The sequence below is a fragment of the Castor canadensis genome, chromosome 1 (genome assembly GCF_047511655.1).
Source record: "Castor canadensis chromosome 1, mCasCan1.hap1v2, whole genome shotgun sequence".
Classification (NCBI taxonomy): Eukaryota; Metazoa; Chordata; class Mammalia; order Rodentia; family Castoridae; genus Castor; species Castor canadensis.
Genome location: NC_133386.1, coordinates 21,151,142 through 21,176,222, shown reverse-complemented (window position 1 = coordinate 21,176,222; position 25,081 = coordinate 21,151,142). Strand labels below are relative to the sequence as shown.

The window sequence follows — 25,081 nt, the reverse complement described above, 5'->3', positions numbered from 1 at the left end:
AACTGACTCTAAGGTCATTTCCTGTCACATGACGGGAAGGGAAGGAAAATCTTAACACTTGGAGAAACAGCGCAGGAAGACAAAGGCCTGAACAAGATGCTGATAGGAATGAAAGCAGCAGATAGGAAAAATACTAGAAAGTTTAATTTTGTTAATTTTTTTTAATGTATGCAATTTTACCTAAATTGTTACAAGTAGGCCTGACTTCAATCAAAATGACACATAAGTTCTGAAGATCAAAGGTGTACCTAAAGCCAGCAAAATGCACTGCCTGGCCTCAAAGCGATCAGTACATGGTTGGTGAGTGCGGACACCAAAACCTCCGCACACAAAATTAAATAATACAATGCATGACTGACAGAATGTGAAATGAGAGGTAAAGTGACTTCCTTTCTGTTGAGTGGCATTTTCCACAATATATACCAAGTGTTGAATTTGCTCCTGCAAGAACTATCTTTATTTCTTGCTCATCAAAAGATACAAATCGCTCCAGAAAGTTTGGAATGTTGCCATTTCAGTTGCTAAGCTCTTGTGCAATCCTGTTTTAGGAATCTATCATTTATTATGTCCTTAGCTACAGTTGAAGAACAGTTGTTTTAGGAAAAAAAATCTAAACATGAAAAATATCTAAAACAGTAAGTCCAAATCATACAAATATGTGCAAGATTTACTTAAGAATGTAAGACACCAATTTAGTAAATAATTACTAAAATAAGCTAAAAATACTCTAATGTGAAAAAATAAAGAAAAAAGTGAGGGCCTCAGAGGGGTAGGCACAATTCCAAGCCCTTACTATGCATTAATCCTCTTACTTAATCCTCTCGGCAACTTCATATGTAGACACTTGCTATCTGTATTTGACAGATGAGAAACCTGAGATCTAGAGAACCAATTGTGTAAGACTACACCACGTGGCAACAAAGGGACAGAACTAGGAACTGAACCAAAGCAGTCTAGCTCAAGAGTCCAATAGATTCAGAAAATGTACTCAATAAAACCCACTCTAATTCAGAAGTTAAAACTCTTAGAGAACTAAAAGCAAATGAAAACATTAAATATTCAGCAACAACCAAGTTTTGGTAGTACAGAGTACTCCCATTTAAGTCTGGAACAAGCAAGAATACTCAAAATTAATTAATACTCTTCACTGTACTAGCTAGTAAAAGACAAGAAACAAAGAGTAAGATGAAAGAGTAGCAAGAAAAATCGTAAGGGTCCATAATAAATGTAACATAATACCTATAAGTCCTTTATTCATAAAATATTATTGAAAGACATGTGAGGTGAATGGAAAGGTGAAATATTAAAAATACATCCATTGTTTTCATATTAATCTATCAGTTCAAAGTCATTTCTATCAAAATTATAATATGAATAAATTTATACTAAAATTCATATGGAATGGAAAAGGTCCCAAAATAGACAAGATAATTCAGCAGAAAAGCAAAAGAACATTTGTGACCTTTGACATATTAAACTGTATTATAGAGGTATTTTTAGAAGATTTATTCAGGCAACATTGAGAGCTACATGTTTTGAAAACAAAACCTTGCAATAGAACACCTAGAAGTACTGGACAAACATCCTTTAACATGTCAGATATTTGTAATTCATCCCATCACCCCACAAAGAAAAATCATGTGATAACAGAAAAAGCATTTGATAAAACTGAGAATACAAACAGATTCATCACTCTGCCACTGGGAGGGCCTAAAACAGTGACAGCTCATTAGCAACAAGGACACCAAGCACCCAGATACTGGTCTCTAAATCCCATCCTTCAGTAAACAGAATCATTACTTGAAGAAATGGCTGATTCTAGCCAAGTACTGGTGGCTCACACTTGTAATTCTAGCTATCTGAGAGGCTGAGATTGGGAGAATTGTGGTTCTGGGCCAACCTAGACCAAAAAAAGAAGTTTGTGAGACCCTAATTTCAATGGAAAAAAGCTGGGAATGGTAGCACACACCTGTCATGCCAGTGATGGTGAACAGCATAAAATAGGATTGAGGTCCAGGTTGGCCTAGGAAAAAAACAAGACTCTACCTCCAAAATAACCAGAGCGAAAAAGACTAGAGGCATGGCTTAAGAGGTAGAGTATCTGCTTAGCAAGCATAAAGCCCTGAGTTCAAACCCCAGTACTGCAAAAGAAAAAGAAAAAAAGAAAGAGGGAAAAAAAGAAGAAATGACTGAGTCATTAGAACATATCAAAGTGGCAGACAGTAAGGAAACAGGAAAAAAAGAAAAAGCATGGACATGTCAAAAGAACAAAGAAGCCAACCTGAAAAAGATCCTAGTGCCAAAGCTAAAATAATATAGCAAGATAATAACCATAGCAGTGGATTATAACTCAGAGACTAAAATACATATCCATGATACACACTGATACTCATGAAATGATTGAATAAATGGGGGAAAGGGAACAGATCTTCCTGAAAGAAGAATTACAATTAATAAATTAAGGAAATGTAAAATTACCATTGGAATACAATACAATAATTGCTATGGGTAAAATACACTGAACACTAAAGTTAGTGGGCAAAACTCAGGAGAAATAGAATATTTGTACAACCTCAAGGTATTTCCCTCAAAATATTAATTACCATGGTAGTTTTAATATATATCTACAAATAATTGATATTCTTTCCTTGAGCATGAACTTTATTCTGACAAACAGAATAGGGAAAGGGGAAAAAATGTGACAATACAATGAGAAACCTGTCAGGCATTGGTGGCTCACACCTGTAATCCTAGCCACTCAGGAGGCAGAGATCAGGAGAATTGCAGTTCAAAGCCAGCCTAGGCAAATAGTTCGCAAGACCCTACCTTGAAAAAACCCATCAAACAAAACGGCTGGTGGAATGGCTCAAGGTGCAGACCCTGAGTTCAAACCCCAGTACTACCAGAGAGAAAGAGACAGAGAGAGAGAGAGAGAGAGAGAAACCCGGCAGGCACCACCTTAACTATATGATTAGGTTATCATCTCTACATGATGTGGATGCCAGGTATTATGGTATCCAGATAAAATACCATGAGAAAAGTACACCACAAATCCTTACCCCAAATCCATAATTCATTGTGAGAAAACATTAGATAACCCCAAATTGCGGGTGTTTTACAAAATACATGACCAATATTCTTCAAAAGTGGCAAGTTCATAAAACACTGGGAAGCTGTCCCAAATTGGAATTAACCACGGAGATATGGCAGCTAAATGCAGTGTAGTATATGGATTGGATCCTGGAATAGACAAGGGGCATTCATTCACAGGAAAACTGTGGTAATCTGAATAAAGTCTATAAAGTATTGTACAATGTTAGCTTCTTAATTTTGGTAAATGTACAATAGCTATGAAATGTGTTAAGAGAGGAAACTGGTTGCTGTCTATATGAACACTGTACACTGTCTTTGAAACTCTTTTCAGATTTAAATTTATTTCAGTAAAAAGAATTTTATTCAATATCCAGTCGTGGAAATAAATCACAGTAATCCAGGAGCAGAAATAAATTTCCTCAAACTGGTAAAGGGCATCCACAAAAAAAGAAAAAAAAAAAAAAACAGTAAACATCATCCTTAATTGTGAAATACTGAGGTATTCCTTCCATTAAGATGAGGAAAACAAGGATGCCAATAACTTCTTTAAATATTCCTTTGGAGGGCTTATCCAATGCAATAAAGCAAGAAAAAGGAAATAAAGGTTGGAAAAACAGATTTAAATATTTCAAAATTTATTTTTGTTTTTGTAGATGGCATGATCGTAAATTGTGGTAATCTCCCCAAATCTACACACTATAGAAACTAGGGGTGAATTCAGCAAGGTCACAAAATATAAAATCAATACACAAAAACTGATGTTTCCTTATTAAAGCAAGAAGATTGGGGAAAAAAAACATCATTTACAATAGCATAAAAAATAAATGCATAGAAACAAGTTTAACAATGTGTAAGTCTTCTACACTGAAAAGCACAAAATGATGCTGAGAGTAACCGAAGAATTTATTTAATGCAGAGATATACCATATTTGTAAATGGCAAGTCAATACTGTTCAGATGCTCATTTTCCAAAAGTTGTTCTGTGAAGTCAGTACAAGCATAATTAAGTCTGACAGACTATTTATTTATTTATTTATTTTGAAGCACTGGGGTTTGAAGAGGTTACACCCGGAGCCACTCTACCAGACCTTCTCCCCCTTTTTTTTCTGATAAGGTTTTTCAAGAAAGGATCTCTTGCCCAGGCTGGATTCGAACTGTGATCCTCCTGATCTCTGCCTCCTGAGTAGCTAGTACTGCAGGCATGAGCCACTGGTGTCTGGCACTGATAGACTTTTGAAATAAACACTGACATGTTCATTCTAAAATTTATACATAAAGTACTTAAATAGCCAAAATGATTGTTTAAGAACAAAAGTGGAGAAGTTACAGTACTATGTGAAGATTTATGACAGGGACAGAAATGTCGCTCACTATTAGAATGGATTGCCTAGCATGCAGAAAGCCTTGGACTCAATTCCCAGCACCACCAAAAAAGAAAACCAAAACAAAAATTTACTATAAACTACACTGATAAAGTCTGGTACTGATGCAAGAATTGATAAGTAGTCCACATAAAACAAAACAGACTTAGAAAGAGACCCAACTACATGATTCTTTATCTTTCAACAAAGGCTCCACTGTAATTAATGAAAAAAGAAAGTGTTTTTCCAGCACATCTGTACAGTTTTTTGCTCAGATGGAAAATAAAAATTTGATCCCCATCTCACAGATACACACACACACACAAAGTGGTAACAATCACAGACCCAACTGTGAGGACTAAACTACAAAGCTTCTGGAGGAAACCCTAAGCAAATGTCTTTCAGAGCTTAAGTATGGAGGAAAAAAAATGAAAGCATGAGAAAATTTTGTGGGCAGGTTGCAAAAAAAGTACTACTTTCCCCCGCCCACTACCTTACTCAACCCTCAAAACACCCCTGGATCAACTGGACTTCATAGAAACAATTCTGCTCATCAAAAGCCAGCATTAAAACCCCAACAGGAGCCAGGCTCATGCCTGAAATTCTGGCTACTTTGGAGGCTGAGACTGGGAGGATCGTGATTCAAGGTCAGCCCATGGAACAATTTGCAATACCCCATCTCCAACATAACCAGAGCAAAATGGACTGGAGGTGTGGCTCAAGTGGTATAGAGTGCCTGCTTTGTAAGCATGAAAGCCTGAGTTCAAACTGTAGTCCCATCAAAAAATAAATTAAAAGCAAAATAATCCAAATAGGGTTTGGAGCGTAGTTCCGTGGCAAAGCATTTGTCTAGCCTGTGACAGACATGGATTTGCTCTCACACCAGAGAGAGATTGACTAAATAGACAAACTTCAGGATAAAAAATATTTGCAAGTGTGTTCTTGACAAAGCTTTCCTTTCCACAATATATCAGGAACTAAAAATCATTTCTAAAAAGCCCCTCCTGGGCTGGTAGAGTGGCTCAAATGGTAAAGCGCCTGCCTAGCAAGCACAAGATCCTGAGTTCAAACCCTAGTACTGAAAAAAAAAAAAAAACCTAATTTAAAAATAGGCAAAGTCCTTAAAGTATTCAATAAAAGAAATGTGAGTGTTTAATAAAGATATAAAAAGGTTCATCTTTCTTAATGTTCATGGAAATACAACCAACCTACTCATAGACCCTAAGATCAGCTCCTTGGAAAACTAGATTGAATAGCACCTATCCAAAGTGTTTAGAGCCAGAAGTGCTTCTAATTTTTAACTTAAAATATTTGCATATATATAATAATGAGGTATCTTGGGGAAGGGCCCCATGTCTAAACAGGAAATTCATTTTTTTCTTAAATCATTTTTGCAGTGCTGGGGATTGAACCCAGGGCCTCATAGGTATCAGACAAGCACTTTACCACTGAGCTATGTGATCCCCGGTTCACTTACGCTTCATATATGCTTCATACACATAACCTGAAGGTAATTTTATACAGTAATTTCAGTGTGCTTGCATTTTGCAAGACCCATCCCATGCAGTCAGTTGTGGAATTTTGCCCCTGTGGCATTATATTGGTACTCAACAAACTTGGTACCTGGTGTATTTCAGAAAGATTTTGGACCTCTGGATTAGGAATTCCCAACCTGTATGCAAGAGATGTACCTCTATCAATGAGAGTTTCAAGATCATTTGCAACAGTTTAATTTATAATGGCCCAACACTGAAAATAATTTACATGTTCATCTATAAGACTGGGAGTAAATAAATTGTTAGTATAACCACATAACACAAAACTATAGAAGATGGGTAAACTTACTTTTTCTGTTAAGAGCCAGGAAGTAAATACTTTAGGTTGTATGAGTCATGTGTCTCTGTAATAGCTACTGAACTTTGCTGAAAGAGTGGCTATGTTTCAATAAAATTTTATAAATGAAAAGTATATCCCCATAAGAAGGGGACTAAGGAATAATGAAGAAAAATGGAAGGGATGAGCCAACTCAGGTTATAATACATATATACGTGGAAATGTCACAATGAAATTCCCTGTATAGCTATCTTAAAAAAACAAAAATGGAGAGGAGGAAGGTAAAACAGGCCTTGTGGGGGGTGGGGAGGAGCTAAGGAAGGTGTAGAAGGTGAACATGGTGTAAACATTATATACTCATGTATGAAAATGGAAAAATGAGACCTGTTGAAACTATTCCAAAGAGGGGGAGGGGGATGAAGAATGATGGGGGGTGAATTTGACTAAGATATATTATAAACACTTTAGTAAATGTCACAATGTACCCCTGTTCAATCATAATATGAAAATAAAAATTTTTTAAAAAAAGGATGGAATTAGGTTACAAACCTTAGTTTGCCAACCTTTGATATAAAGTAAAAACAAAATTCTTACATATAACGTGACTGGATCTCAAAAATACAATGTGAGCAAAAGAATAAGCTGTATGCTTGTATTTATATGAAGTTCAAAAACATTTGAAAATTATCCATGGTGATTAAAATTAGGACAGGAATTGGATGGGGAGGGAGTGGCCGTCTATAGGAGGGAACCCAGGGAAGTTTTTCAGGGCTCACACAGGCACATACATAATGTAATTTCATCAAGCCACACCCTTTATTTTGTGTTTTGTTGTACACAAGTTGTACCTCAATTTGGAGAAAATGCTAATTAAACAGAGATTAGGATGGGGATCTAAAGAAATTTTCTAGAGTTCAACATGGATAAAAAAAAATTTAACACTAGCTGGTTGGAAAGAGTGAGGAAGTCTAACACAAGTCTAATCACAGTTCCTAAAGGAAAGAATAGGAAGAGACATAATTATAGGATAAAAGTTTCCAGAACGGACGAAAGGCATATACTATATGCACATAGATAACACACACCTGTATGTACACACACATAATACATACCTTTCCCTGAACGTCTGAGTGCACGATCTTCTGCACCATCCAAGGAGCAATTCAGACCCGAGGGCAACTCTCAGATTTCAAAGGGTCAATACCATACACACATTTGCTGACCGCAGTACAAATTAGTAATCAGCAATAAAAGAATAACCCCCCAAACCTTCCAGATTACAACCAGAGACTACTTCTAAAAACTCTCATAGGGAAAGAGAAACCATCACAATGAAAAAAATTTTATTTCTTGAAACTGAGCAACATACTATTATATAAAGTGACAGTAATGAACACTGGCAATGTTTTCAGATGACAAATGGGTACAGAGCCCAGAAATAAACCCAATCACATTTGAGTATTATACATGGCAAAAGTGGTGCCCCAAGTCACTGGCACAGGCACAATTAACTTTCCACATGAGGAAAAATAAAATTAATTAATCTTGACTTCACAACATAAACAAAATATATACATCTATGTACTCACATATACATACATGTCTCAGGCAAAATAGAGAACTAAGTGTGTGTGAACAAAATTAAAATTTAAAAACCTGTAGAAATAATTTCAGAATATATTTCATTAATGGTAGAGGCTTTTTTAGGACACAAAAAAAAAGCACAAAGATTAATGTCTGCAGCTTATTATCTGTAAGTTTATATAACTAACAAATGATCTGTATCTAAATAATGTTTTCCAATAGAAACTCTGGCACGTTAGAAATGGGTTTTATAAACAGTAGAATGTAACATTAAAAAGCATTTGAAATGCTGCCTAGACCAACTGTTGAGCTAAAATTGTTGAAGTAAATATGACAACACGTTAGTCTTTGTAAATCCTCAGTGAGGTCTATAAACTTACATTTTTATATGCTTTTCAGTTACTTTTTCAAAATAGAATCTGATTTTAGCTTAAATTACTAAATAAAATGTAATTTCATTGTGCACAAAATATGTAAAAGTAGCTTTTTAGAAAGAGCAAACCAAACGAATTCAGCTTTTTTTCTAAGTACTTTTTTTTAAATATTGTAAGTTTAAGATATACAAACATATAAAGAATTTAATGAATGTCAGTATGTCCACTACAGAAATTCTAATGTAAAGCATTACTGATATTAATCTCCCTGGTTAGACTTAATTAAAATATGAAAAATATGAGCAATAGACTTAGAGCCCTGGTTTCAGGCTTTTCACTCTGTAATGCCTGTATTTTAACATGAAGGGTGGAATTTAACATTTAACATATATACTCATATGTATTGCTTTACAGTTAGAGAGTAAACACCGCTGCAATTACTGCCCAGATCACTGCTCAAGGACCAGGCGTCTCATCTTGGCAGGAGTCCTTGGTGTGTTCCTTCAAGTCCACAGCCCCCTTTTCCTCCCCAGGTGACCACAGGCTTGACTTTTATATTAATTCACTTTTTCTCTTCAGTACTTTTAATGCCTATGTGTGCATCCCTAAACAGCAGCTTTGCTTGCCAGGTTCTGAATTTTACATAGATGAAATCATGTAGTATTAAATAACTTACTTTTTTTTTTTTTCTGGCTTAACATTGAAACGTGTCTGTGTTGAAACACAAAACCACTTCATTCACTGTTGTGCCCTGCTCCATTTTACCCCTGGCATGTAATTTACGTCTCTCCTTCGGATGGACGTAAACGTTGCTTCCAGCTTTTTGGTACTACAGTAACCTTCTTGTACACATCCTTCTGCGTGTATGTATGAACATTTATCTAGGGCAGTGGCTTTCAAACTTTTTTTGACCATGACTCATACTAAGGAATGACGTTTTCTATCATTACACAGATCTGTGTATGTCTAAAACCATGACGGGGGGAATTTCATAAAGCCAATGCCCCATGGCTTGAGACACATTCTGACGTTTTCTATCCTGTTAGTTCATGTTTTTTTCCATTTTTGATTACTATCTACACACAAAATTTCACGACCCACAAAAATGGGCTTCAGATTTTCAAAAATATCACCCCTAGAGGATGAATAGCTAGACGTGGGAGTGCTGGGTTCAGGGGACACAGACATCAGATGTCGCCTTTTCCTGATCCTTAACTTTTAAATACATGGTCTTATCTAAGAGTATATAAATTTACCACTCTCGTAGAATGAAAACCATGAAACATCAGAACATTTTATCTTTTCATTCGTCACTAAACAGGATTAATCACTTACCATGTGCTAAGTAAGCAACCAGGTTCCGAGCGCGAGGCTGATGGGCTAACGCGCAGGAAAGGAAGAGTGCGGGGAGCACTTCGGGGACCAGGACCTCAGTGAGGTGCCCGAAAGCTCACAGGAGGGGTCTCCGATCCTGCCTGGAAAGGTGGGGTTAGAGGAGAATTCCTGGAAGAAGGAGAACCTAAGTTGGGTGTTGGTACTGTTAATTTTTATTGGTTTCCTAAATCATAAAAGTCACACATTTATTGAAATTCTTTTTTTCCCAAAATTTCAGCAGTATATTCAGCATAAAGTTAAAAACCCCGCTACCACCCTTAAAGTTTGATGCTGAGACTAAACAACCCAAGTTGCGTTATCCGGTACCCTAGTCTTGGAAATTTTTAGGTGCCCACGTTTGTAAACACAGAGTTCAATCGATAGTGTCCTTAATATTAAGGCATCAAAATTACACATTTCCCATAATGGATGTGAATGCAAACATTGGCCACATCACTACTTGTAACAGACTTTTCTCTCTTCCCCCCCTCCTCTTTTTTTTCTTTTTGGCCTCTTGGCGAGTTCCAAATGCCAGCTTAAAACTCGACTCTATTTGCCGCATACAAATACACGCGAGCGCGTCAGTAAGTGGCATTCGTAAGGACCTGGCGACAGTGTGTGCAGCAGCCACCTGGGCGAGTGGGGTGACACGATTCATCTGTCGGACTTTCCCACTTTGCCCACGGAGCGTCGCGACAGCGACACGGCATGGCACACCCTCCCTGGTGTGGCAGCGAGCGAACGGGCACCGAGCGCCGTCCCCTCCGCGGCAATGCCGCGCCCGCGCCCGTCCCCAGCAGCCCCAGCCCCAGCCTCCTACCGTGCGCGCCGCTCGGCCCCCCGGAACTCAGGCGAGGTCGCCCGCGCGCGCCGCCTCCGCGGCCATGACGGCGACACCAGCGGGGAAGCGCCCCGCGCGCCAAGGCCCGCGCTCCGCTCCGCTGCGCAGCGCCGCGAGCTCAGCTAGCCCGGCCCGGTCCGTCTGTCCGTCTGACCGCCCTCCAGGCGAGTGAGGCCAGAGTCCGCCCCAGACGTGTCTAAATCAAGGCTCGGGGCGTTCCCGACGGGCTGAATGACAAATGGCAGATGCCGTGGGCTTTGCCGCCCGCCGCAGCCAAGAGGATGGCTGAGCCGAGGAGGCCGCGCACAGGCGGAGCCCGGGAGCCGGAACGGCGCGTCTGCGAGGAGGGCGCTGGGGCCCCCGGCGGGGGCGTCACGTGGCAGGGGGGGGAGGCCCCGCTGGGGAGCCAGGGGGTCGGCGGCCGGGCGGGGGAGGAGGACAGATGCCCGGCAGATTGAGTCATCCGTGTGAGCAAAGCCAAGGTCACCCAGGTGCAGAGCTGGCGCAGGTAGACCCCAGCCAGCCCGAAGCCCCCGTAGCGAGGCGCATACTGTTCACTTTAAGTCACCACCACCAGGATGAGCTGCCCTAAACCAAATCATAAATGAGAAACACGACAGATGCTGGCAGCGCCCTGCAATAGGCCTGGCTGAGCCCCTCGGGGGCGGGCAGGGGTGAAGTGCAGCAGCCTCAACTGGACCCCTGCGCCCTGTTTGTTGTAAGCACTTCACAGGTAAATCCATTTAATCCTCACGCGACCCCCGCGACAGATACTACTGTTGCCTTCGGACAACCCAGGAAACCAAGGCACAGGAAAATGACAAACAAGTCATTTTGTAATAACGGGCTCTTACTAGGTATCCTTTAAGTAATTTTTTTAAAGTAATGTTATGCGAGTTAAAGAAATTAAAGCGAATCGCCAGCAATCACTTTTTTCTCTGCAAACCATACGTTCCGAAATATGAACGTTAAGGAAGAAAACCCTAAGGGACATGGCGTTCCCTCCATATTTCAGTTGCACAGTCTCAGAACTCTAGATAGGAGGTTAACTAGCATCTTCCATTTCAACCCATCCTCATCCCCAGACTCTCGATTTCCTTCCATTGCTTCCATTACTTTCGGTTTATTGGCCAACTAGAACATTTACAATAGCTCTGGCACCACAATCTTAATTCTACGTTTACATGAATTCTGAGAGCTACTGTAACTTACTCATTCCTGAATTCTTTATTTGTATTTAGTGCTTCATGGACTACCTTCCTTTCCAAACTGTTTTCTTAAGGAGGGCTTGTACGTTACCTTCATGTTTGAGAAGATCCGTTTTTTCCTCTATAGCTAAATAAAAACTGCACCTGGTCAATATTTTGAAATCACACCTTCTTTCAAAACCTAATAGAACAAGGAGGCAATTGCTTCACTGGTTTTTGATGGAAGATTTCTATGGAGATATCTGAAACCTATGTAATCTGTCCCTTTGGAGGTCACTTGATTTTTCTGCCTGAATGGTTACAGAACTCCTTATCATTAAAGCACCCTTGGGTACCCTTATCTGAGCTATGACCGCGTCAGTTATTCTGTAAGAATTTTTCCCCCAGCTTATAGGATGACCCTTCAATTTTTGGATTATGTTCTTTCCTGAGTATAATAATCCATGCATAGTGTATATCTGAAATCAGCTTCATTTTTAGGGCTTAGTGTTGTTTTTGTCTACTATCCTGTGAAGTGAAGGGTTTAGGACAAGGAGGGAGAGGAGAAGGGGTTGTGTGAAAGCGGCTGAGAATGAGTACTGAGCTTGCTGTGGAGAGCACAGCACCCCAGAAGAGGGCAAACTTGCCTGCCTCTGGCAAGATCCACAGCAGTATCAAGCGTCTGGTTTCCTGGACATTCCACAGGATTGCCTCTGAGTCCATTCCCAAGTGGAAGATATTTGTGAGGCTTCTCTGGACTTTGATCATTTTTCTCCTCCACATGTGTCCGGGCCGGAAAGAGGGTTAGAGTGGCTATAGGGACACTTGGAGACACTTCACAGCATCTTAGCTTTGCTGTCACTTTGCAAATTTTATACTATAGGACTGTGTTGTTTTTCTTTCTTTGGTTGTAGCTGTGTGGTGTGTGTGTGTGTGTGTGTGTGTGTGTGTGCTGTTTGCTGTTTATGTCCGTTGCTCTCACTGATAATGAATTATATGAAAGTCGTTTTCCATCTTTCAGTCATGTCCACAGTTCTCTGTGAGCATGACTATGTTGTTCTGGTAGCTGTGGCACCCTCCTTACCCCTTCCTCTGTGACACAGCCCTGGCATCACAACATGCCCCAGCAAGGTTCGAGGGCCGAGGCTGCAGACGCAGATCTCTACAAGGTCTAAAACAAGGAGGAAACACAGAAGTATGGTAACGCAAAAAGAATGTTCTTGACATAAGTGACTCATGCCAATGGCTGCCCTGCTGAAATTCAGGGCAGTATCATCAAATCTGTATAATTTTTAAGACAAGTATAATATCTAGTATTTTCATATGAAATCTCCTAATTGTTAAAACAATACTGAGGCCAAATGAAGTATCCCTCATGGCAAAACTGGACCTAAGGGTTTCTAGTGTGGTTTCTGCTGTAGAGAACCACTCAAGGAAAATTCTGGACCAGGCCACCAGTGCTCACACCTATAATCCCAGCTAGTCAGGAGGCAGAGATCAGGAGGATAGTGGTTTGAAGCCAGCTGGGGGAATAGTTTGTGAGATCCTATCTTGAAAAGTACCCAACACACACATATTAAAAAAAAAAAAAAAGCGCTGTTGGAGAGACTCATGTGGTAGAGTACCTGTTTGCAATTGAGTGGCTCTGAGTTCAAGCCCCAGTACTGCCCCCTCCAACAAAAAAAGAAAAATTATGAGTATTTTTTTTTCTCTTCTAAGTATGTCTAAGTATGGTTTTGTTCCATGGACTCTTCAATGACTTCTCAAAAATATTTTTATTAAATAAAAAGATTGATGCTATCATATTTATAATTTGATATGTGTCATGATCCCCCACTTTCAATGAACAGATTTTTTCTAGGGGTAACAGTTATGGGGCTAAAATATTAAGCAAGTGAACAGACAGTTGATACAGATATGGGCACATTAACAAAATAATGGACAAAAATATCAGTTTCAATTAGTGCAGAAAAGACATTGCATAAAAATCTAAACTTCATTCTTGAAAACAAAAACTGGGAACAGCACGGAACTCCCTCAGTCTGATAACAGATAGATGTGTTCTATAGTCACCATAATAATTTACCACAGATGGGTGGCTCAAAACAAGAAATGTATTTTCTCCCAATTATAGAGACCAGAAATCTGAAATCAAGGTATAAGCAAAGAGCACACACGCCCTCTAGTGGCTGTAGCAGAGACTCCTTCCTCTCTTCTAGTTTTTGGTGGTGGTGGGCATTTCTTGGCTTGCGTGGCTTGTCTCCATCTCTGCCTTGGTCTTCACATTGCCTTATCCTATGTGTGTCATGTGTTTTGTCCCCTACATGTCAATCTTCTAAGAACACGTGTCATTCTATTTAGGAGCCACCTGAATAACAAAATAATCCTTTATACCTGTAAAGACCGCCCCCCTTTTTTTTTTCTTTTCAAATAAGTTGACATTCATAGGTTCCATGGATTAGGGCCATTTCCCAATCCTCTACAATAAGTAAAATCTATGTCAGATATGTTGTAGAAATCACCAAACTGATTCTAAACTTTCTATGGAAATGAAAAGACCCTAAAAGAGAAAAAATAATCTTAAAGAACAAAGTCGGAAGCCTGTGCTACCTGATATTAAGACCTATTGTACAAAAAAAAAAAAACCTGGAATAATTAAGACAGTATAATATTCTGGCATAAAAAATGGAAAAGTATGCCGAGTTCAGAAACGGACTCCCACATATAATCTATTGTTCTTGATATGTGATTCAATTGGGAAGATAAATAATGGTATAAGAACTGGTTATCTATATGGAGACAAATTAACTTCCACCTGCATTTCACACCACACAGGAAAATTAAAGTAGATCCCAGACCTAAATAAAAAGCAAGAAATATAAAACTTCCAGAACTACTCTCCACCACAATAGCCATTAGCCATGCAAGCATCTGAACTGTGGGAATCCAAATTGAAATTTTATAAGTACAAATTATACTCCAGCCTTCAAAGACTCACAATTAGAAAAATATAAAATATCTCGCTCATAATTTTATATTGAGTGCCTATATCTGAAGGAATATTGATTACACAGATCCAAAGGAATGCAAATCAGCATGCAATAGAAACACCTGCACCCATGTTTACAGCAGCACTGCTCACAATAGCCATGCAATGGATCAGCCTAGGCACCCACTGACTGCTATGTGTGTATATGTATTTGTAACTATATATGTGTGTATACATACACACGCACACGAAAGGGCATTATTCAGCCAGAAAGAACAATGAAATTGTGTCATCTGCAGGAAAATGGATGGAACTGGAGACCATCATGTTAAGTGAAATAAGCCAGACAGAGAAAGACAAATATCGCCGGTTCTCATATGCGGAATCTGAACCTTAACAAGAACAAGTGACAGGAGTATAAAACAGGGACTGTTTGGGGTGGGAATCAGTGGAAGGAGAGAGGTGAAAGGATGAGTATGATTGAAGGTGGCTGGAGCTGGGTGCCGGTGGCTCACGCCTGTAATCCTAGCTACTCAGGAGGCAGAGATCAGGAGGATCTCAGTTGGAAACCAGCCTGGGCAAACAGTTTGCAAAACCCTATCTTGAAAAACCCTTCACAAAAATAGGGCTGGTGGAAGGCCTCAGGGCCTTCAAACTCCAGTACCACCAAAAAAAAAAAAAAAGGTAGCTGATTTGCCACTTGGGAGGTAGAGCTCAGGAGTATGGAGGCTCAAGACCAGCCTGGGCAAAAACGTTAGCGATACCCTATCTCAACCAATAAAAAGCTGGGTGTGATGGCCCCCTCCTGTCATCCCAGCTGTGTAGGAAGTACAAATAGGAAGATCGCAGTCCAGGAAAGCCCAGCCATAAATGTGAGACACTATTTGAAAATAACAAAAGCAAAGCGGGCTGGGCAAAGAGCCTGTTTATCAAGCACAGGAGCCTGAGTTCAAACCCCAGTACTGCTGAAAAAATATATACATGTGTATATATACACATGTATATACATGTATAGATACACACACATATATACACGTAAATATATATTATATATACATATGGTCTAACTTATAAGTCCTGATTTTACTTCCTTAATGTCACTACTAGAAAATTCTAAGTTACCTGTGTGGCTCACATGATAATTGCTTGACAGCACTGGTCTAGAAGAAAACCTAGCAACAGGCAAAGATTGGTTGGTAGGCTACATGAAGCAATGATCGTAAAAGAATAAGTTGGTAATTGGGTTTACTAAAAATGCAATCTTTGGTTCTTTTAAGGAGAAACCAATAAGGAAATGACAATTCAAGCCACATACTGGGGAAAATATTCACAATAGGTATACTGACATAGGACTTGTATCAGAATATTTGAAGGACTCATGCAACTCGATGACATGATAAACAATGCAGTAAGAATGAGCAAACTGTGTTAACAAAACCTGACCAAAGTGATATGTGAGTGTGCGATAGACACATGAAAGATAATTATCATTCCCCAATGACTAACACAATTAAAACCACAGTGAAATACTACTGTATATCCATGGTTACAGGCAAAATTAGAAAGAGTGATGAGGGCTGGGGGCATGGCTCAAGTGAACAGTGCTTACCTGACAAGCTCAAGACCCCGAGTTCAAACCCCAGCACTGTCAAACAAACCTATAAAAAGCCTGACAATACCAAGGGTTGGGAACAATGTGAAGAAACTGGAACTCTCGCACATTCCTGAAGAAAGATAAATCGATACAGTTTGAAAGCTGCTTATAAAGTTAAACTTATTAGAGGACACACCAATTCCACCCTTAGGTCTTTGTCCAAGAGATGCACTATGTCTTTGTAAAGTCTTACAAGCAAGTATTCATAGCAGTCCCAAACTAGAAACAGCCCAGACGTCAGCAATAAAGCAAGCAAATTATGGGTATTCTCACTCACACAGGAGAACCGATAAAACACTGTGATGAGTCAAATCCTATGTAAGAGATGACATACCGTTACGATCACTTTTAGAAAGATGCGACTAATCTACAGTGGTGTCCTAGGGCAGATGGAGGAGAGCAGGAGGGAACCCTGCGGGTGGTGGGAATGCGCCTCGCTTTGATTGGTAAGGTCGCATGCAGCTCTATATCTGTCATCCTGTGTTCATTTTATGACACATAAGTTAAATTGATAAACTGCATTAAATTTTTCTGTTCTCATTTGAATAGGATGGGAAGCCAGCAGGATCATGACAGCATGTTTAGTCACCATGCACAGCAGTCTGAATTAGAATTTACCTCCTGCTTTTTGGTGGCAAACGTCTTCATCAGCACTCCCCAGGATATTACCAGTTTATTTTCTGACCTGGGAGGCTTTAGGTGGCAGAGCTGAAACTCAATCCAAGTTGTCCTCTGACTCCTCATTTGGTGTTCTTTAACAACAGCCAGCAGCCACAGGAAGCAATCACACTATTCAGTTTGCATTCTGCTAACCAGATTTTAAACCATAACAACTGGAACAAAAGCTCTCAGTGCATCCAACTCAACAAACATTCAATAAGCACCTAGATTTAATTTTCTCTAACCAAAATAAAATAACACTTTAAGACCAATATTAAAAAAATACAAGACCTTTGAGTCTCATGGCTTCTGGCCAAACCACTTCTCATTGGCCTTTTGCTGGCCTCTGTCCATCTCCAAGCCTCTTCTCCTTTTTATGAGACTGTCATCTTGGCTCACAGGGTTCTGCCCCTTCTCTACTTGTCACTATTTGCAACGACTTCTCCATCCAGTTATCATTTCCTCAAATGGGCTTCCATGAGAACGTTCTTCAACCCTAGTGTCCACTTCTATCTTCAGCTGATTGCCATTTAGCGGCCAGCCAGCTCAGAAGAAGCTGCTTGGTGCAGGTAGTTCCTCTGCTGAAATGACTACCTGCAGAATACTCCTATCTCACATGCATCTAAGCAAGTACAACAAGGAACTGATTATTTCTTAGCTATATACCAAGGACTACAAGATGGTGTGATGGTTAATCTTGATTGTCACCTTGATTAGATTGAGAGATACCTAAGAGATTAGTAAAGCACACTTCTCAGTGTGTCTGTGAGGATGTTTCTACAGAGGATTAGATCTTGAAGGCTCTGATCTAATCAATGGTTTTCTCCATTGCTGGATTCAAAAACTGAACAAACATTAGGAGAAGGTGGAAACTGAGGAAGGTGGAGTCTAGCTGGAGGAAGCAGTTCACTGGGGGTGTGTCCTCAGGGGATATATCTCACCCTGACCCCTTCCTGTCTGCCATGTTATAAGATGTTAATTAGAAATAAGGGCAAAATAGTTTCTGCTGGGTATTGAGGGGGTGGGGGGGAGAGGGAGGGGGCGGAGTGGGTGGTAAGGGAGGGGGTGGGGGCAGGGGGGAGAAATGACCCAAGCCTTGTATGCACATATGAATAATAAAAGAAAAAAAATGTTATAAAGATGTTCTACCATATCCTCCTCACCATGATGGAGTTTACACCTCTGAAACCATAAGTACTATAAATCTTTCCTTCCTTATGTTTGGAAGGTATTTTCTGTCAGATATTTGGTCACAGTGATGAGAAAAATAACTAACTCAGATGGTATGGGAGAGAACAAAATAGCTTGTAGTTCCCATCAAAAAATGTCAGTGATTTGATTAACTCTGTTTGCTGTTTTTACAACAAAATACACTGATGTGACTCAAATTATAGACGATGGAGATATGAATTTTTAATTTTTAGTAGAAGAATTCAGTGTCTAGCCTAAAACCAAAATACATCGAAAATAAGGAAAATACCGTCTGTATGCAATCAGAATCAGTGAGAAGCAATTTAAAAGAGAATTAGCGCCATCAGTTTCATTTCTGTTTCATGCAGCATGGAAAAAAAGCAAATTGACTATGATCGACCAAATGCTGACCTTTGGAGCAAAGAAAAGTAGTTTTTGGATGTCAAATATTGATATTTATTCTATTTTTCTATTTACTATAATTAAACCCTTGTTACACAATTCACCAATAATAGGTCATAAGATACCAGGAAAAAAAAAGTGGCAAAGGCTTTTCATAATGTAGAAGTATTTGATGTTTTGTTGTTGTCATCTGCACTACTGGGCTCAAACCCAGGGCCTCCTGCATGTTACCCAACCACTTTACCAGTGCACTAACAAGCGCTCAGTCCCTCAGCTGCTTGTTGTAAAATAAAAGGATACGGCAGGCTAACCGGACCCATTCATCTTTTCTTTCCAGGCCTCTGCTGAAATAAGGACATTAGAGGGAAGATAGGCACAGAAGAGGTGAGAGCTCAGTGGATAAAGACAATTTGAAAAACAGATGTAAGATTAATGGCTAACTTAAGAGGGGCTCAACACTTAACAGTACTAGGAAGCAAGGGTAACAGATGCTTTCTGATACTCCAGGGAGTCAGGCAACCACCCTTTCCACCCCAGAAGAAACCAAAGATTAACTTTCTGGTTAAACTAAACTGAGAAAGATTCAGACTCAGCAATCAAGAAATAGAAGGCTTAAAACAAGAGAATTACCAAACATCTGAAAACTGAATGTGAACATACAGTAATTGGCTTTAAATACATCACAGTTTTTTATTTTTAAAAAAATTTGCAAATTAAAATAACAATGATCAGCCTCTTGAATACTGGGTTACAGGTATATGCCACCATGCCCAGTTTGTAATAACCTGATTTTTACCCATAATTACCAAAAGACATTTTACAACCTTTTCCAAAATGTCTGCAGTGACTCCTCAACTGTGGCTTAACACACACACCTGACCCTCTACCTGAGAGTTACGGTTAGCAAGCCAACACCCCTGGGGAAAAATATGACTTGATGGCTCTTTTTGAGCAGCCTACAGGCTGAGAACATGTTTTACATGTTTTGATGGCTGGGGAAAAAAATTCATAAATACCCAATGACATGTATGAAAATTATATGAAATTTAAATTTCAGTGGCCATAAATGAAATTTTATTGTAACACAACTGCTCTCATTTGTTTAAAAATCATCTCTGTGGTTTTCGTGCCACAATGGCAGAGTTGAGTAAGGGTGACAGGAATCTATATGGCCCAAATTATTCATCTAATCCATTACAGAAAAAGGGCCATGTCCTAAAGGTCCACGCACAATCATGACATCAGCTTGAAACACTCTGTCTCTAGTACTTGTCCTTCAATCCTAATTATCGTACAGGTCACTCTCATCTCAGGACTGTCCTGAGGTTCTCTTATTTTTATTCCCTAACCCACATCTACATCATTGCTCCTTCTCTTATGCCCGATTTCTCTGCCCTTGTCACTGTCATCCACAGACCCCATGTGGATCCCACAGACCCCATGTGGATCCTGCTCAATGCAGGACTTCGGCATTGATCTTCATTTGGATGATTGATGCAATCAATACTTTTGTGTAGGAATTTTTTCACTTCCTGTTGATGGAAGACTTTCCTCAAACAACCCTCTGAATCCACTGAAACCTCTTGAGGCCTCAACATCCAGGCCTACTCTACAGTGGAAATTTTTTTAGTTTTTTTAATTAGTGTATATTAATTGTACAAAATAATGGATTTCATTATAATATTTTCATACATGTATAAAAGGTGCTCTGGTTATAGTTACCTCCACACAGCCCTCTCTTGTACTTCTCCCCTTCCCCTTGGTCCCATTCCTCTTCCCAAATACTCCCTCTTCTGTTTTCACATCTTTTTTTTTAAATCTAGATTCTGCATATAAGAGAAAACGTGACCTTTGTCTTTCTGAGTCTGGCTTATTTTGCTGAATGTGATGATCTTAAACTTAGATGGAAATCTTAGACTCCAAAATTCCCACTTGTAGCCATAAGTTCCTGCCTTCAGATGGCTCACCCTCTTACTCTGACTGCTGCAGGACATCCTCCCCTCAAGCCCCTTCCTTGTCACCTGTCTCCTCCTGCGCTTTCCTCAGCCAGCCCAGACTGGGCGGCTCATTCCTGTCTTGGTTCTCTCACACTGTCTTCAGATCTTGGTAGCCAAACGCCAAAGCTCCAGCCCAGTCAATTAACAAGCATAAAAGGAAGAATTTAGAAAACTTGCAATTTGCAGAAGAAGAAGAAGAGGAGGAGGAGGAGGAGGAAGAGGAAGAAGAAGAAGAAAGAAAGGAAGAGGAAGACAAGAAGAAGGAAGAAGAAGAAAAGTTAAGTTGTCCTGTTTTTTTGTTTTTTTGGGTTTTTTTTTTTTTTGGAGACAGGGTATCATATTGCCCAGGCTTTGAACTCAGCTCAAGTGATATTCCCACCTCAGATTCCAGAGTAGCTGGGACTACAGATGTACGACACCACACCCCCTAGAAGAATTGCTTTTCATAAGCATCATAATAATAATTGATACCTGCAAGAATCATCAGTGGATGCTCACACAACTGTGGCAAATTGAGGGATGGGATATTTACCGTCTACAGTCTCAAAGCATCTATCTCCTCACATGAAACATCATTACAACTGGAGAAAAAAGTGAGGGTAACTTTATGAAGAATCCTATTCACTAGTAGATACTACTTCAACCGAGTGATTAAAGTTGTGTCATCCCATTGTGGGGACATACCTGAAGGATATGAACCCTCAAAACATCACCTCTCAAGTAACAACTATAGCTTTTAAGAGGTGAAAACAGCCAGGTGGCAGTGCATGTCTGTAATCCCAGCACTTGACAGGCAGAAGGCCAGAAGGATCGTAAGTTCAAGGCTAGTCTGAGCTATCCTGTCTCTAAAAAAGGTGAAAACAGAATTTACAGTGAAAAAGCCACGCAAATCCTAACCCCACCTTAGAATTCAGTATGTTGAAGCGCTGTCTCCCCTGTGTCCACTGCAGCAGTACTCACAGCAGCCATGCTGTGGGACCAAGCCAAAGGGCAACCGGCAGGTGAGTGGATGAAGAAAATACAGGATATTACTAAGTGGAATACTATCCAGTATTAAAAAAAAAAAAAAAAGAAGGCAACCCTATCATTTTGAACAATGTGGATGAACCTGGAGGACATAATGTTGAGTGAAATAAGCAGCACAGAAGAAAACAAACGCCACATAACCTCACTTAGATGTGGGGGTAAAAGGGAAAACTCACAGAAATACATACAACCAGGGTGGGAACTGCAGTGATGCACACTCAGGGGCCAGGGCCGGGTCAAGGGCACAAACTGTAGTCACACAGAGGGAAAGAAGACCTGTTGTCTGTAACGTGACTACAGTTAATAACAATATATACTTGAAAACTGCAGAGAGAATAAATTTTAAATATTCTCACCACACACAGAAGGTTCATATGTGAGGAAAGGGATGTCACTAGCTTGGCGTAGCCCTTCTACAACAAGTAAGTACACCGAAGTATCACGCTATACACAATACACGATTTTACTTGTCCATTAAAAGGTAAGTAATAAAAAGTAATGCCCACTCTAACAAGGATTTAAATTCTCTCAATATAAACTTTAACAAACCTCACCAGTGAGGGTGCGAACTGATGTGTTTCCTCAAGTAAGGTAATGAGGAAACATCACGTATGCAGTATTCCTGCTAAAAACACACAACCTAAGAATTAAAATAATAGAATAAGTAGACAAACCAATACTGAGGGATATTAAAAAAAAATCAGTGTTACAAAGAGAAAAGAAAGGCTAAGATTACAGGTTACGTGAAAATGAAAACACCACGCTCAATGCTTGATCCCAAAATTACCCCTGGACATTTTTTTTAATGTTATAAACAGCACTAAGACATTCAGATAAACTTGAACGTGGACTATACATCGAATAACAGCATTGTGTCAGTGCTAAACCTCCTGAATATAAAAATTGTACTGTGGTTATATAGGAGAACACCATTGTTCCTAGACGATACTGCTGAAGTATTTAAGGTTAGTCTATCATAAACCTAACTTACTCTCAACCAGCTTAGTACAATGAATAGGCATTATATGTTACTGAATCTCAGTGAAGGGTTGGTGCTATTCCCTTGGTTTAAGGCAGGATCTCAATATATATAACCCATACTGGCCTTGAACTTAAGATCCTTCTGCCTCAGTCTCCCTAAAGTGTTGGGATTACAGGCATGTCCCACTGCACTCAGCTTCCACCTTTCTATTTTGGAAAAAAAAATGGATGGGGCAATGGGATTTGAACTCAGGGCTTAGCACTTGCTAGGGAGGAGCTCTACCACTTGAGCATACCCCAGACCTTTTTTTCTTTTTAGTTATTTCTTTCAAGAATGCTCTTTTGGGTGTGTGTGTGTGTGTGTGTGTGTGTGTTTGTCCAGGGCTGGCCTCAGACAATGTCCACCTACATAAGGCCTCCCATGAAACTGAGATGACAGGTGCACACCACTATACCCGGTATATTGATTGAGATGAGGCCTTACTAACTTTTTTTCTGGGCTGGCCTTAAATCTTGATCCTCCCAGTTTCTCCCTCCTAAGTAGCTGTTAATATAGGTGTGAGCCACTGTGCCTGGCCTATTTTAAAAATTTTCAAACTCACAGAAAAGTTATTAAAAAGAAAACACCCTCCAAGTCAGATTCAACCATATAATTATGATATTCCTTCAGTGAGGCCATTCAGAACTCCTGGGAAACTACCCACAAATGTAAACAAAACTCCTGACTGAGCTCTGCTCAGTGTTGCCCCCAACCCTACTGGATGCCTGCATCCCCCACCAAATTTGTTTGTTGAGACACTAATCCCCAATGTGATGACATTTGGAGATGGAGGCTTTGGGGGGGGTGATTATGTCATAAGAGAGGAGTCTTCAGGATGAGATCAATGTCCTTATAAGAAGGGACACCACTTTCTGTCACCTGGAGACCACTGTCTGCAAAGCAGACACCAAATCTGGCATCACTAATCCTGCACTTCCCAGAATCTAGAACTGTGAGAACTAAATTTCTATAGTTGAACCCACCCAGTCTATGTATCTGTCATAGCGCCCTGAGATGACAAGGACATAGGAGGAAATGAAGCTCAGGGAGGTGAAGGAGCTGGCCAAGTCTGTTAGCTACCAAGTCACCAAGTTGTAACTCTGATTGCAGAGCCTGTACTAAGCCACGCCCACAAAATCATCAAGATGACATGAGGATAACAGCAGAGAACAGAAGCAGACACTCAGGGGGGTCATAGGTCATTTTGACTGTGAGGTCTGAGTGAGTCCATCATTCATTACACTAACTGAAACTGAAAGAGGACTTGGTTTACTGAGTAACACCACAGGCTAGGGTAAGAACCTCTACAAGTTCTATTTCCTCAGGAAGTTTTCCCAGTTGTTACTGTATTTTTGTTGTCATTCTAAAGAACTAATCCTTTAAAAACTCATTCCACCTACAGATAGCCTTCCAGGCATTGAACCCTTACTGTTTGTGAACCTTCCTAATATCTTGTTAGTGGCTTTCCTGTTTGCCCGTCAGGGGATGCATTTGTAGGGAGAAAAACAACTTTTATAAAAAAAAAATTCTCTTTAGTGATGTAACTGCTACATAGAAGAAGAACTACCACACTGCTTCCTCACCTGCCTACGAATGAATGAAGTGCGTGATGCACGGTTAACATGGAGGTCATCCTGTGAGCAGGACTCAGAGACGTGATCCAGTCCACTTCTGTGCTATTGTGATTGCAGGGTAACTGAGGGATTCCTTTCTTTCTGGCATGCCATCACAACCGTTGAGCTTTTAGATAGCGGGAGCAATAAAAATTCCACAAAGAAATTAAGTGGTGTCTGTGTCTGGATCAGGCAGTTCTTTTTGTTTGTGAAAGCAATTAGAAAGGAAAGAGATCTATCCATCGTGGTGGCATTCCAGGAGGGTTTCAAAGGGTCCAGTGATCATGGCATCATAGAACTGAACACTGAAAACCACCTGCTCTCTGGCAGATGACTTAATGCTCTGTTTAGTAGAAGAGACAGTCAAGACTCAGAGCCTGACCAGTAAGACTGTGACCTGTATGTCACAAGGAAACCCCCTGTATAGTTGTCCTAAACAAAAATGTCATTTTTCTTTTTTTTTTTTTTTTTACAAAATCAGAGAACAGGAGGGCAGAACAGGTCCTGACTGAGGAGTTGGTATCAGTGGGAGGGGGGAGGATGTGAGGAAAGGTTGTAGAAATATGGTGCAAACACTGTGTATACATGTCTGTAATTGGAAAAATGAGACCTGTTGAAACTATTCCAGGAATGGGAGAAGGGTGGGGAAGGAGAATGGTGGAGGGGGTGAAATCAACTATGATATATTGTAAGAACGTTTGTAAATGCTACAATGTACCCCCAGCACAACAATAAAAAAATTTTTTAAACAAAAAATAGACAGAAAAAAAGTTTATATGGCAAATGAAAACTTCAGACTGGGAGAAAATATTTGCAAATCACTTATATGATAAAGGGCTTACATTCAGATAAACAAAGAATACTTAAAACTAAATAAGAAA

The 25,081-nt window shown here is 39.9% G+C and overlaps 1 protein-coding gene across 7 annotated transcripts in view; it reads right to left on the bottom strand.

Annotated features, from left to right (window-relative positions):
- The window catches only part of Plagl1 (PLAG1 like zinc finger 1), a 90,543-nt gene that overhangs the window by 47,550 nt on the left and 17,912 nt on the right, over window positions 1-25,081 (bottom strand). For 5 of the 7 annotated variants that reach the window (XM_074072812.1, XM_074072851.1, XM_074072806.1 and 2 more), the window contains exons 1-2: window positions 10,440-10,827; window positions 9,581-9,748 (exon numbers count right to left, since the gene is read on the bottom strand). The exons of the other annotated variants lie outside the window; for them this stretch is intronic. The gene's annotated coding sequence lies outside the window, so the exon portion shown is untranslated. Of the gene's footprint in view, window positions 1-9,580; window positions 9,749-10,439; window positions 10,828-25,081 lie in introns of those variants that run through there. 7 annotated transcript variants of the gene reach the window in all.